The sequence below is a fragment of the Panthera tigris genome, chromosome A3 (genome assembly GCF_018350195.1).
Source record: "Panthera tigris isolate Pti1 chromosome A3, P.tigris_Pti1_mat1.1, whole genome shotgun sequence".
NCBI classification, from domain to species: Eukaryota; Metazoa; Chordata; class Mammalia; order Carnivora; family Felidae; genus Panthera; species Panthera tigris.
The window spans coordinates 87,294,212-87,307,335 of NC_056662.1; the positions used below are offsets into that span (position 1 = coordinate 87,294,212).

Genomic DNA, 13,124 nt, shown 5'->3' on the forward strand with positions numbered 1-13,124 from the left:
ACGTAGTGACTCTGATTGTCTGTAACTGTGTCATATGCCCATTCATTTGACTACTGTGGACAGTAGGAGGAAGCATTACAACTATCTAGGCCTAGGGCACTTTTCCACCTCTACCCAACGATGTTGGTATGGCACTACTTGATAATACTACCGGAACTACTACGGACAGGGAAGGGATGTTCTCCAGTGGAAAAAGGGATATTGGGAAGACAACAGATATCCACAGGCTCCTTGATCATTCTTACTTAGTCCAGAAGCAGGGAGAATTCAAGTCCATGTATGGGCAGTGGAACCTACTGAGGGACCACTATTTATCCTTTGGTGGATGACTACATCTTGACTTCCCTTTCCAAGTGCTGGCAGCATCTAATTGGTAGAAAGTAAACTAACTGTTTTAATTTGTTCCTTACTAGTTCTCTCCTATTCATAGAGAGGAAAGTGGCCTCCAAGTAGGTTGTACTCCTTGTCACAACTTGTGGGAAGATGTGGCTTATTTTATAGGTAGGTCAAGGCATGATACATGGCCAGGTCACTTCAGAGTAAAGAACAAGGGGCCAAGTATGAAACAGATTACAGGCTCCACGTCTAGATAGGAGCCGTAGTGCACAGTGACTGCCTTAAAGCCCAGTTATAGACTGGGCTCATCAGGGATGCAATTTTATGGGTGGGGCTTATCAGAGATGCACCATATGAGCAAAATAAATTCCCCACCCCAGCTACTGGTGCACTGGGAGTTACAAATATTTCCCCAGCCCTTCCAACTCCTCCATCCTTTCCCTAGCAAAGAGAAATTTCTGAACTGATTGATTAGATTAAAATGCTAATTAGGCCTTGTTCATTAGGTCTTGTTCAATGATCAAAATCTTTTGGGGTTGGAAGATTCATTTACATCAATAGTAGTTGATGCAGGCTCAGTTGCAGCTGTCAACTGGAGTGTCTTGGCTCTAATTCACATGATTTCTCCATGTGGCTTGGGCTTCTCCCACCATAGTAACTGGGTTCTAAGAAGCAGTATTCCAAGAAAAAGGGAGAGGAGGTAACCAGTTCTCTCAGGCCTGGATTCAGAAGTCCCAGAACAACATATCCACTTCCATCTATTGGTAAAAGCAGTCACAGGGCAGCCTGTATTCAATAAGAGGGACAATAAACTTCACCTCTTGATGCGGAGAGCAGCATACACATAGAGGGAAGGGAAGAATTTTGTTGTTGTCGGAGGCCCTCTTTGGAGACTAGCTACCAGAGTTTGGGCTTTACTCTTATACGATAACATCACAATCTTTTTAAACTTTTAAAATATTTTAAAACATTATCTTATTTAACTTTGCATAACCTTAATTACTAGTGAGGTTATGAAAACACACACACACACACACACACACACACACACACACACACACACACATATATACAGTTGACCCTTGAATAATGCTGGGGGTTAGGGGTATCCACCCCCCATGCAGTCAAAATCCTTATTTAACTTGTAACTCCCCCCAAAACTTAACTACTGATAGCCTATTGTTGACTGGAAACCTTACCAGTAATAGTTGTTTAACACATATTTTGTACATTATATGTATTATATATGTATTATATATGTATTATATGTATTATATATATATATGTATTATATATATTATTTGTATTATATGGAAACCTTACCAGTAATAGTTTGTTTAACACATATTTTGTACATTATATGTATTATATACTGTATTCTTACAATAAGAATGTTATTAAAAAATCATAAGAGGGGCACCTGGATGGCTCAGTCTGTTGAGCATCTGACTTCGACTCGGGTCATGATCTCACAGTTGAGGTCAAGTCCCACATCAGGCTTGCTGCTGTCAGCCTGTCAGTGTGGAGCCTGCTTCGGATCCTCTGTCCCCCTCTTTCTGCCCCTCCCCCCTCAAAAAATAAATAAAACATTAAAAAAAGAAAACATAAGAGAAAATATATTTACAGTACTTTACTGTATTTATCCAAAAAATCCACATATAATCCACATATGTATATGTATATATAGCTATTTGAATTTTTTCTGAGAATTGTCTTCACCTCTTTGTTCATTTTCTCCTTATGATAGCTTATTGATCTTTAGGAGCTGTTTATATCTCATGAATATTAATCCTTTGATGTTTGTTGCAAATACTTTCTTCACATTTTTCTTTTAACTTTATTCATTCTGCTATTTGAAATTTTAAAAAACTTTATGTTTTTTGAAACAATCTATCAGTGTTTCCCTTTAGGTATTCTGGGTTTCATGTACTCCTTGGGAAGGGCTTTCTTAAATTAACATCATAAAATACTGTCATCCATCTTTTTCACTGTGTATAGTTTTCAAATACGTATCTATAGAGGTATTAGGTTTTCATATCAATTATAGGAGTTGTGTATATATTAAGTCCTTATTAGTCATATTTGCTACATATGTATTTCAAGTGTAGCAAATTAGTGGTATAATTTTGGATTGACTACAAAATTTTAATTTTCATAGTTGATTTGCTGACTAGATTCATCCAATGCATTCATGCTTAGAAGAATTTTCCTTCTGTGATTTGATACTAAATTCTGTTTTATCTCATTACTTTTAAATATATTTTACTACTTTTTAATATTTCCCTCTTTCATTCATCTGTAGGTTACTTTGGGCTATAAACCACTTATTACAGTAACATTTAATAAGTCATCCTCATTTGGGGCACCTGGGTGGCTCAGTCAGCTAAGCGTCTGACTTCAGCTCAGGTCATTATCAGGTCACCTTGTGAGTCTGAGCCCCACATCAGGCTCTCTGCTGTTAGCATGGAGCCTGCTTCTGTTCCTGTCTCCCTCTTGTTCTGCCTGCCCTTCCCTAGCTCGTGCTTTCTCTCTGTCTCAAAAATAAATAAAAACATTAAAAAATTTTTTTAAAAAGTCATCCTCATTCACTTATTTCAGTGGTGTCTCTTTTTGTCATATACTAAATCCTGACATACTTCTGTGCCATTCGTCATAGTCCAATTTATACAAGTATACAAGTATACCAATTTATACAAGTCATTTTGATTACAGTTGCTCTGTTGTACTTCTTAATATCGAAGAGGGTTAGACTCCCTTCTTTGCTAGTCTTTATGTTTTAGAATAGTCTGTTTCTTTCACTTAATTATTCTTACTGATGTAAAAGTTGAGCGGTATGCCAAGAGTCCAGTCAACCAGGGTTTCTAGAACGGCTCTAGAAATGGGACAGGAGATTATGTACTTCTACCAAAAGGAATAAGATACAACTCAGGGGCCCAAACTTATGCATAGGGGTGGGGGTCAACATGGGCTTGAGGTACAGAGGGAGAAAAGGGAAGGGAATGTCACAATTTTAGTGCTATATGAAAATCCGTCAACAGGGATGGGATATGTTTATTTTTAATTAATGAAAACACTGTTTTAATATTTTTTCACTTTTTAAAAACTAAAAACTATTTTATGGTCAAAATTATAGGTTGTATTAATAAACATCCAATGATTCATAAAAACATGAAGAGGAAGGCAGTGTGTCCACAAATAACATTATCCAGAGATAACCACTATTAATAGTTCCTTCCAGATATACCCCTCTCTTTATTTAGCCACACACACACATATGCACAGGCAGGACCTTGTACATATGATGTTCTCTGACCTCTTTTTTCATTTGAAAAAATATTGTGGGTATCTTTTCATGTTAATATATCTAGGCTAACATCATTTTTTTAAATGTTTACTTATTTTTGAGAGACAGAGAAACAGAGTATGAGCAAGGAGGGGCAGAGAGAGAGAGACATAGAATCCGAAGCAGGCTGCAGGCTCTGAGCTATCAGCACAGAGGCCCATGTGGGGCTTGAACTCATGAACCATGAGATCATGACCTGAGCCGAAGTTAGATGCTTAACTGACTGAGCGATCTAGTTGCCCCATAGGCTAACATCATTTTCAATGTATGTGTAGAATTCCATTGTTTGTATGTATGCCATAATTTATTTACCAGATCCCTATTAATGAACTTCTGTTTTATTTACAATATACAAATACTGGTATTAACACTCCTGCAAATGTATCTTTAGAAATTTGTATTATTCATTCCATAGGATAACTTATAGAAGTAAGGGGCACCTGGGTGGCTCAGTCAGTTGAGTGTCCAACTCTTGATCATAACTCAAGTTATGATCCCAGAGATGTGGGATTGAGCCCCATGCCAGTCTGCACTGAGCGTGGAGCCTGCCTAAGATTCTTTTTCCTCTCCCTCTCTCTGTCAAGTTAAAAAAAATTTTTTAATAAATAAATAATTTATAGAAGTAAAATCCTGGTTAATTTTCTCCCTAAAGGTTACCATTATATAGAATTTTGTGCTAATCGCTTCTCATTTTTCTTTATAATTTACCCCACCTGTAGTTACTTCTAAATGACAATGTAGAAGCTTTTTAAATTCTTGTGTAGGTCAAACTTATCTATTCTCCTTTATGATTTATGACTTTTGTTTTATGTTTAGAAATGTCTCTCTCATTTATATATTCACTGTATTTTCTTTTAGTGCCAGTTTCAGTTTTTTTACATTCAAGTGCAAAAACAATCTGGAATTTATCTATTTGATTTAGGAACTGAGATAGGAAATTCAACCAATTTCTTTTCCCCCAGATGGTTAACTAGTTGCCCCAATAGCATAGGTTAGAATAATCTGTATCTTAAGAAGGACAATACAACTCCGTTTCTTGCTCCCTTGTAGAAACCAAGGAAGATGTGGTTCTGGGCTAAGAATGTAATCCAGTCACTAAGAGCATTATAGTAATCTTCAGAGCCTTGGCCAAGTCTTTGTGCAACTGAGGAAAGACCATAAAGAGCCACTGGGCTTCTTTTTCTGAGCAAGCCAAAATGAGCACAATCTGTGAGCCAAGAAAGGGCAGAGGAACTAACAGCACTCTGCATAATAATGCGAGACTCTGACAGCAGTGTGAGAGTGCTCCAGATGCATAAGTTGAGAAATGCCGTTCCTATTTAAGAATTTATACTGAATCAGGAGTCACGTGTGCCTCGTTTAAATGTTCCTTCTTTTGTCCATTCATTCATTTATCCACAAATAACTTATTGAGTGCATACCATGTGTCATGTACCGAGGCTGGATTTCAAAGCGCTATTTGTCCCTCGGGCCAGAGGCCCTGGGCAGGAAGGACATCCCTTGGAAGGTGACACTTGAGCAAATGTCTGAGGTGAAGGATAATATAGGAAGCATTCTAAGTAGAGAGAATAGTAAGTGCAAAGGTCCTGAAATGGAAATGTGCTTGGCATATTTAAGGAAAAGCAAGAAAGGCCCACATGGCTGGAATGAAGAAATCAAGAGGGAAAGAAGCACCAATGAGTTAAGTGGGAATGCACACCATGTAGCATCTTGAAGGCCATTGTAAGAACTTTGGCTTCTAGTCTGAGTGAAATAACCCGACTTCATTTTAAAAGGATTTCTTCCGTTGCTGGGCAGAAATAAACTGTAGGGGAAGCAGGGGCACGAGAGGGAGACCAGTAAGATGGGGATGATGGGGGCCTGGACCGAGATGGCAGCAGTGAAGATGGTGAGAAGTAACTGGATTCTGGATATATTTTCACAGCAGAACTGACAGGATTTGCTGCTGGATTAGATGTGAGAGGTGATCAAGAGGAGTCAAAGGTGACCTCAATCTCGGTGTGGGAGATTAGAGGGATGAAGTTGCCCATTTACAGAGATGGGAGGAGAAAGTCTGGGGAGAAGACTAGGATTTTGGCTTTGCACATGTTAAGTTTGAGGTGTCTGTTACTCATCCAAATGGAGACAGGTAGATAGATTTATGAGTGTGGATTCCAGGAAAGAGGTCCAGCTGGAGATATTATTATGGGGGTTGAAAATATATAGATGATGTTCAAACTCACAAGACTAGATGTGGAGAAGTGAAGCAGAGAAGGCAGACAATAAAGGATGTATTATCGCCAAGTCATCACTGTGTGTAACTGGAGCTTAACCCTGCAGAGGAGCCCTGAATCTCGAATACACCCTGAGGGGTGTGGTTGCTGAGATATTAATATACCAACTCCTGTTAGTCACTAAATAAGGGCTGTTTTGAGGGTATGTTAATTTGTAGGTACTCCTGGCCCGATGGACCCACTCACCCATGGTCATACCATGTTCTGGCTTCTAAAGAAAGTCAATAGGCAAACAGATGCAGGTCCTGACAATTAGAAGTAGGATGGTGTGCACTATAAGGCCCAAGGTATAAGGGTGGAGCCATAACACCATCTTCTACACCATTCTATCTCCAGAACTTAGAACTGTCACTGATACAGAGAGGATACTCAATAAATACATGTCAAATAGACATTGTTCACATGTGACTTAAACATCATAGGGCTTTTCTGGGAAAAAAACGCATTTTGCATACAACTCTTAAGTTCCCCTTCCTACATCATGATTTCCTGTCATTTTCCCCAATCCTTCAGTAGAGTGAAATACACTTGGGCAGCCTTGTGCAATTGTGATGTGGACCCTGAAGGAGCAGAATCTGTGGAGAATATGTCCAGGAGCCCCAGGCAGAGAAGGGAAGAGCTGGGGGGAGCATACACAGAGTAGATAATTCAAGGGGAAATAAGAGGGATGTCTGACAAATGCCTACTTTTCCAATGCCTACTAGACAAAGCTGACTCTTAGATGAGTGTTTGGGCATCTCTCTTTTCCCTCCCACTCATATGTCAAATATTACATTCCATTGTATTCTTGTATCTATTCCTGGATTCTGTTTTGTTTGAGGGATCCTTATCTCTATTCTTTTGCCATTTCCAAAATGGGATTTAACTCTTTAAAGCCACCTGTTTTGTTTTAGTTTGTTTTTTCTTGCTTGAAAGCTTATAGGACTATTCCTTTTTTATTTACGCCTCCCTAAGTCTGCCTTCAGTAACTGACCCTTGAGGTAACTCTTAAAGGAGGTATAGGAGTGTGCAGGTAGAGGAAGCAATAGGTGCAGAAGGGAGCAGCCAGAAGTTTGTGTCACTGGAGCAAGGAGGTCAAGGAGAGATGACAGGTGGGGAGGGTGGGCTTGTGGGCAGGGTTTAGTATAGTTTGTGTGGCAGATTGTATTTTCCATAGATGTCCAAAGTATCTCCAAACTCATATACTCATCTACAGTGTGAACTGATACTCTTTCAATTGAGAGGTAAAGTCTATGTCCCCTCCCCTTGAATCTGGACAAATTTGCCTGTGACCAACAGACTGTAAAGTGACACTGTGTGAACCCAGAGGCTTACATAAATGGCCATGTAGCTTTCCACTTTGTTTGCTGGAGCACTTGGACTTGGAACTCTGAAATGTCATGTAAGACATCAGGCCACCAAGCTATGAGGAAATCAAGCCGGAAGGAGAGGCCACACATAAGTGCTCTAATCAGCAATCTGAATCTTCTCCACACAGCCTGTGAGGCAAAGAGCCTTCAGATGGTCCCAGTCGCCAGCTATGGAGACACCCCTAGGTAAGGCCCTGGACAAAGGAGAGAGACAAACCGTTCCTCCTACGCCCTATGCAAATCTCTGACCCACAGAATCCACAAGTCTAACAAAATGGTTAGTGTTTTACCCTGCTATATTTAGAGTAGTTTGTTACAAAGCCATAGTAACTAGAACAGTGTGTTGGGGTTTGGGCTTTATCCTGAAGGCAACAGGGAATCAGGAAAGTGGTTTCAGGCTGTGGAGTAACCTAGTTACACATAGGATGTAGAAGGCATATTTCAATAGTAGTGTGTACAAAGCGTCAGTGCTGCACAAGTCCAGGCTGCACCAATAATACAGGATATGATGTAATGACAGTGCCTACATCAGGCAGAGTAGCAGCTCCTGCTGCTGTGGAGGAACTGTCAGCAGCCAGAATGAGAAGAAAGTGAGCTACAAATGAGGCTTATGTAATAATCCAGGTAGGAGAAAAGGACGGTCTGAGTTAGGGTCAGGGACACTTCAGAAATATTTCAGACGTAGATCCAGTAAGCCTTGGGGCAGATCTTAGGCGTGAGGTAGCAGAAGTCTGGAATGACTCCCAAGCGTCTGGCTCACAGAGGATGGTGGTGGTAATTCCCTGTGTTGGAGACCACAGGAGATTTCATAATTAAAGCCATGGAGGTAAATGATGTGGCAGTCGGAGAAGTTATAGAATGAGAAGAAAGAAGGGCCTAGGACCAAACGCTGAGGAATGAAGATAGTTAAGGGACAGGCCAAGGTAGAGTAATGTCTGAAAAGAAATTACTGGAGAGGTGGTAAGAGAAATAGAAGTGTCTGGTGTCAGAAAAACCAATAGAGGAGAGAATTTTGATATGAAAAGAAAATGGCCAATAATATCCCATATCTGAAAGAGCAAGGAGGATGAGGACTGAAAAGCGGCCACTGAATCTGGTAATTATAATGTCGTTGGTGCCTTTAGAGAGAGTAGCTTCTGTGGAGTGGTGGGAATAATGGACAACGGGCAATGTACAAGGACTTACTGCAGAGTGAAAAGAAATATGAGTTCCCTAAACATGCAGGGAAAGAGAAAAGAGCATTGAAATCTAAAATGGCAGGGAGAGGAGGGAGAAGGGGTGGATGAGTGGGATGACTCAACCTTTTGTCATTTATACTGCAGGCCTTTGTCCCTCAGAGAGGCAGGACAGTACAGTGGTGAGTACAGGCTCTGGAGCCAGGGTGCCTGTCTTTGTAGCCCAGCCTCACCACCACTTACCACCATTTACCAAAGGAAATTTGGGCAAGTTAACTTAACTTCTTTGTCCTTAGTTTCCTCATCTGGAAAATATAATTATGACCGCTTCTTTGTTCTTGTGAGTGCTTAGAATAATGCATAGTAAATACCCCACAAATGCTAGCTATTAGTATTATGAATACTATTCTCATCAACAATTACTACATTTGTAAATTCTGGCTTTCTCTCTCAGGAATATCCACTGCTCCTGCTGTAGGGCAGTGATTTTCAAACTGTGGCCCAGGGACTTCTGTGGGTCCCTGGAACCCTTTTTTTTTTTTTTAATGTTTATTTTTGAAAGAGAGAGAGAGAGAGACCATGAGCAGGGAAGGGGCAGAGAGAGGGAGACACAGAATCCAGAGCAGGCCCCTGGTTCCGAGCTGTCAGCACAGAGCCTGACACAGGGATTGAACTCATGAACTGCGAGATCATTATGTGAGGTGAAGTCTGATGCTTAACTGACTGAGCCACCCAGGTGCCCCTCCCTGGAATTCTTTCAGGGGGCCTGGGGATCAAAACTATTTTCATGAATGAAAACCTGATTTGTCATCTTTGCTGTCATCCACTCACAAGCATAGAATGCTGTTTTATAGAGCTGACTTGATATGTGATATTGCAAGGGATTGATGCAGAAACAGATACAAAAATCCAGCTGCCTTCTATCAAACAAGACGTTAAAAAAGATTTTCAAAAATGTGAAAGAGTGCCATGCTTCTCCCTTATTTCCGTTGTGTTGTGAGAAATATAACTAATTTTCATAAAAATATGCTATTTTTGTTAATTTGTTTATTATTATTTTAAATGATTTCAGACTAAATCTTTTAAAAAGTTACCTGTTTGAATTTCTAAACCATAAACATTCAAATGATATTATCAACATAAACAAAAGCCCTTTCAGGTCACCACTAATTTTTAAGACGGTAAAGGGAAACTGATACCCAAAGTCTGAGAATTACTGGTGTAGAAACTAAATAAGAATCAGAATAGGAGAGCAATCCCTATCAAAATAACACCAGCATTCTTCATAGAGCTAGAACAAACAATCCTAAAATTTGTATGGAACCAGAAAAGACCCTGAATAGCCAAAGCAACCTTGAAAAAGAAAACCGAAGCTGGAGGCATCACGCTCCCGGACTTCAAGACGTATTACACAGCTGTAATCATCAAGACAGTATGGTACTGGCATAAAAACAGACACTCAGATCAAAGGAACAGAATAGAGAACCTAGAAATGGACCCACAAACGTATGGCCAACTAATCTTTGACAAAGCAGGAAAGAATATACACCATGGAATAAAGACAGTCTCTTCAACAAGTGGTGCTGGGAAAACTGGACAGCAACATGCAGAAAAATGAACCTGGACCACTTTCTTACACCATACACAAAAATAAACTCAAAATGGACGAAAGACCTAAATGCAAGATAGGAAGCCTTCAAAATCCTCGAGGAGAAAGCAGGCAAAAACCTCTTTGGCCTCAGCTGCAGCAAGTTCTTACTCAACACATCTCTGTAGGCAAGGGAAACAAAAGCAAAAATGAACTATTGGGACCTCATCAAAATAAAAATCTTCTGCACAGTGAAGGAAACAATCAGCAAAACTAAAAGGCAACTGACAGAATGAGCGAAGACATTTGCAAATGACATATCAGATAAAGGGTTAGTATCCAAAATCTATAAAGAACTTAGCAAACTCAACACCCAAAAAACAAATAATCCAGTGAAAAAATGGGCAAAAGACATGAATACACACTTCTCCAAAGAAGACATCCAGATGGTGAACAGATCTATGAAAAAATGCTCAACATCACTCATCATCAGGGAAATACAAATCAAAACCACAATGAGATACCATCTCACACCTGTCAGAATGGCTAACATTAACAACTCAAGCAACAACAGATGTTGGCGAGGATGCAGAGGAAGAGGATCTCTTTTGCACTGTTGGTGGGAATGCAAACTGGAGCAGCCACTCTGGAAAACAGTATGGAGGTTCCTCAAAAAATTAAAAATGCAACTACCCTACAACCCAGAAATTGCACCACTAGGTATTTATCCAAGGGGTACAGGTATGCTGTTTCGAAGGGGCACATGCACCCCAATGTTTATAGCGGTGCTATCAACAATAGCCAAAGTATGGAAAGAGCCCAAATATCCATCGATGGATGAATGGATAAAAAAGATGTGGCATATGCATACAATGGAGTATTACTCAGCAATCAAAAGGAATGAAATCTTGCCATTTGCAACTACATGCATGGAACCGGAGGATATTATGCTAAGCGAAATTAGTCAGAGAAAGACAAATATCATATGACTTCACTCATATGAGGAACTTAAGACACTAAACATATGAACATAAGGGAAGGGAAGCAAAAATAATATAAGAACAGGGAGGGGGACAAAACATAAGAGACTCTTAAATATAGAGAACAAACAGAGGGTTACTTGAAGGGTTGTGGGAGGGGCGGTGGGCTAAATGGGTAAGGGGCATTAAGGAATCTACCCTTGAAATCATTGTCGCACTCTATGCTAACTAACTTGGATGTAAATTAAACAATAAATAAATTTTTTAAAAAAGAATCAGAATAGGAGATGTTAACTAGTTTTTACTCCTTTCTCTGATCACACAGGACAACTTACTTTTCCCTAAGGAAATGATTTATGTTCACCGCTCTGAATCTTTACTTGTGCTGTTCCCTCAGTTCGGAATGTCTATTTTCCTTTCTTTGCCTGTCAGAACTCTGCATGTCCTTAAAGGCACCTATACCCCAACTGTACTGGCTTACAGAGACATAGGTACTCAACTTCCCTTCTCATAGTCTTTTTTACTGTTTATCAACCACAAACATAGAAATAGCTGTGTGCCAATCTCAGGAGAAGCAGGAGGGCCTTGTCTCCTTCATGGTGGCCAATATCCCCCATGAGAACCCTTCCTCCCCATCGAGGGTCCTACGCTCCATACTCCCAAGGCAGGAACTCTTGAGTTGAACAACTGCACTGTCTCTTGGCTTCACTTTATAGTTGTAGCCATGCTCCAATCTAAGCAGAAGTGGGAGAGTAACCCTCTTCCCAGTTCTTGGTGAAACTTTGTCACCTGGGCCCCCACACACCTTTTCTTGTTCACTAACTCTCATAAACCTGCTACTTTAGCTTTGCTCAACAAGTCCCCTTCTATCAGAGTCAGACATAGTCTGGGCCTGATTGACAAATGTGATACCTTGTTTTTTGTACTTTCATCTTTCTTGTACTCCTCAGGGGGTTCAAGCACTAAATATAACTTCTTCACAATAGTAGCATTTCTGCCAGGTTCTGAATCTTAATTTAAGCTTAGCTGGGATCCCCTGTTGTCGTTGTCATTACCATTACTGTCATTATTCTAATCCTCATATATGTTCTGATTCTCACTGTAATTCTGGAAGGAGTTGTTATCCCATTGTACTAGTTATCAGTTGCTATGTGACAAATTAGCCCCCAAATTTAGTGTTTTTCAACAATACTTATTATCTCTTAGTTTCTGTAAGGTCAGGAGTCCAGGCTGGCTTAGCCGGGTCTGCTGCTACACAGGCTGCAGTCAAGGATCAGATAGGGCTGTGGTCATCGCCAGTCTCTACTGGGAAAGGATTTGATTCCAGGCTGACTTACCTGCTTGCTGGCAGGATTCAGTTCTTCTCTGGCTGTTGGCTGGAGGCCTCTCTCAGTTCTTTGCCACGTGGGACTCTCTAACATGGCAGCTTGCTCCATTTAAGCACATAAGCTAAGACGGTCATAGAGAAAATTCAGGAGAGAGGTCAGTCTTTTGAATCCTCATCATGGAAGTGACATCCCATTACTTTTACAGTGTTCTCTTTGTTAGAAGTAAGTCACTAGGTCCAGCCCACATTCAAGGCAGGGGAATTATACAAGCGCATGAGTACAAGGTCCTTGAGGGTCATCTAGAAAGAGAACTGTCACATTCATTCTCCTGGAGGATGATACTGAAACTCAATGAGGTTCAATAACTCAACCAAGGTCACTTGGTTCATAAATAGCAGAGCTGAAAGCCTTGAACTTAAGCCTTTCTGACCCCAAAGCTTACCTCTAGTACTTATTTCATATATTCTTACATTGCGTTTGTCATGGTAGTTATCTCCTTCATTCAACTACAGCCTTATTAAAGGTAGGGGATGCTTATGTCCCCTGGAGTGACAAAAGTCTTGGTGAATAAATGGATGAATACATGAATCAATGAAAATAGTCCAAATGTTGGAACCGTGCATACAGAAATTGCTAAATGAAGGTTTATAATAAACAGAACTGTACCATAGAACTTGGGTCAAACTGAGAAGGGAGGAGTAGAAGTGAGCAAAGGGGCAACCCAGATGCACTGTTGACTCCATGGAGCTTTT

The 13,124-nt window shown here is 40.2% G+C and overlaps 1 protein-coding gene across 1 annotated transcript in view; it reads right to left on the minus strand.

The window, feature by feature from the left end:
• Positions 1-13,124, minus strand: part of PAIP2B (poly(A) binding protein interacting protein 2B) — a 64,864-nt gene that overhangs the window by 43,534 nt on the left and 8,206 nt on the right. The window contains exon 4 of the mRNA XM_042981688.1: positions 12,382-12,493. The gene's annotated coding sequence lies outside the window, so the exon portion shown is untranslated. The remainder of the gene's footprint in view (positions 1-12,381; positions 12,494-13,124) is intronic.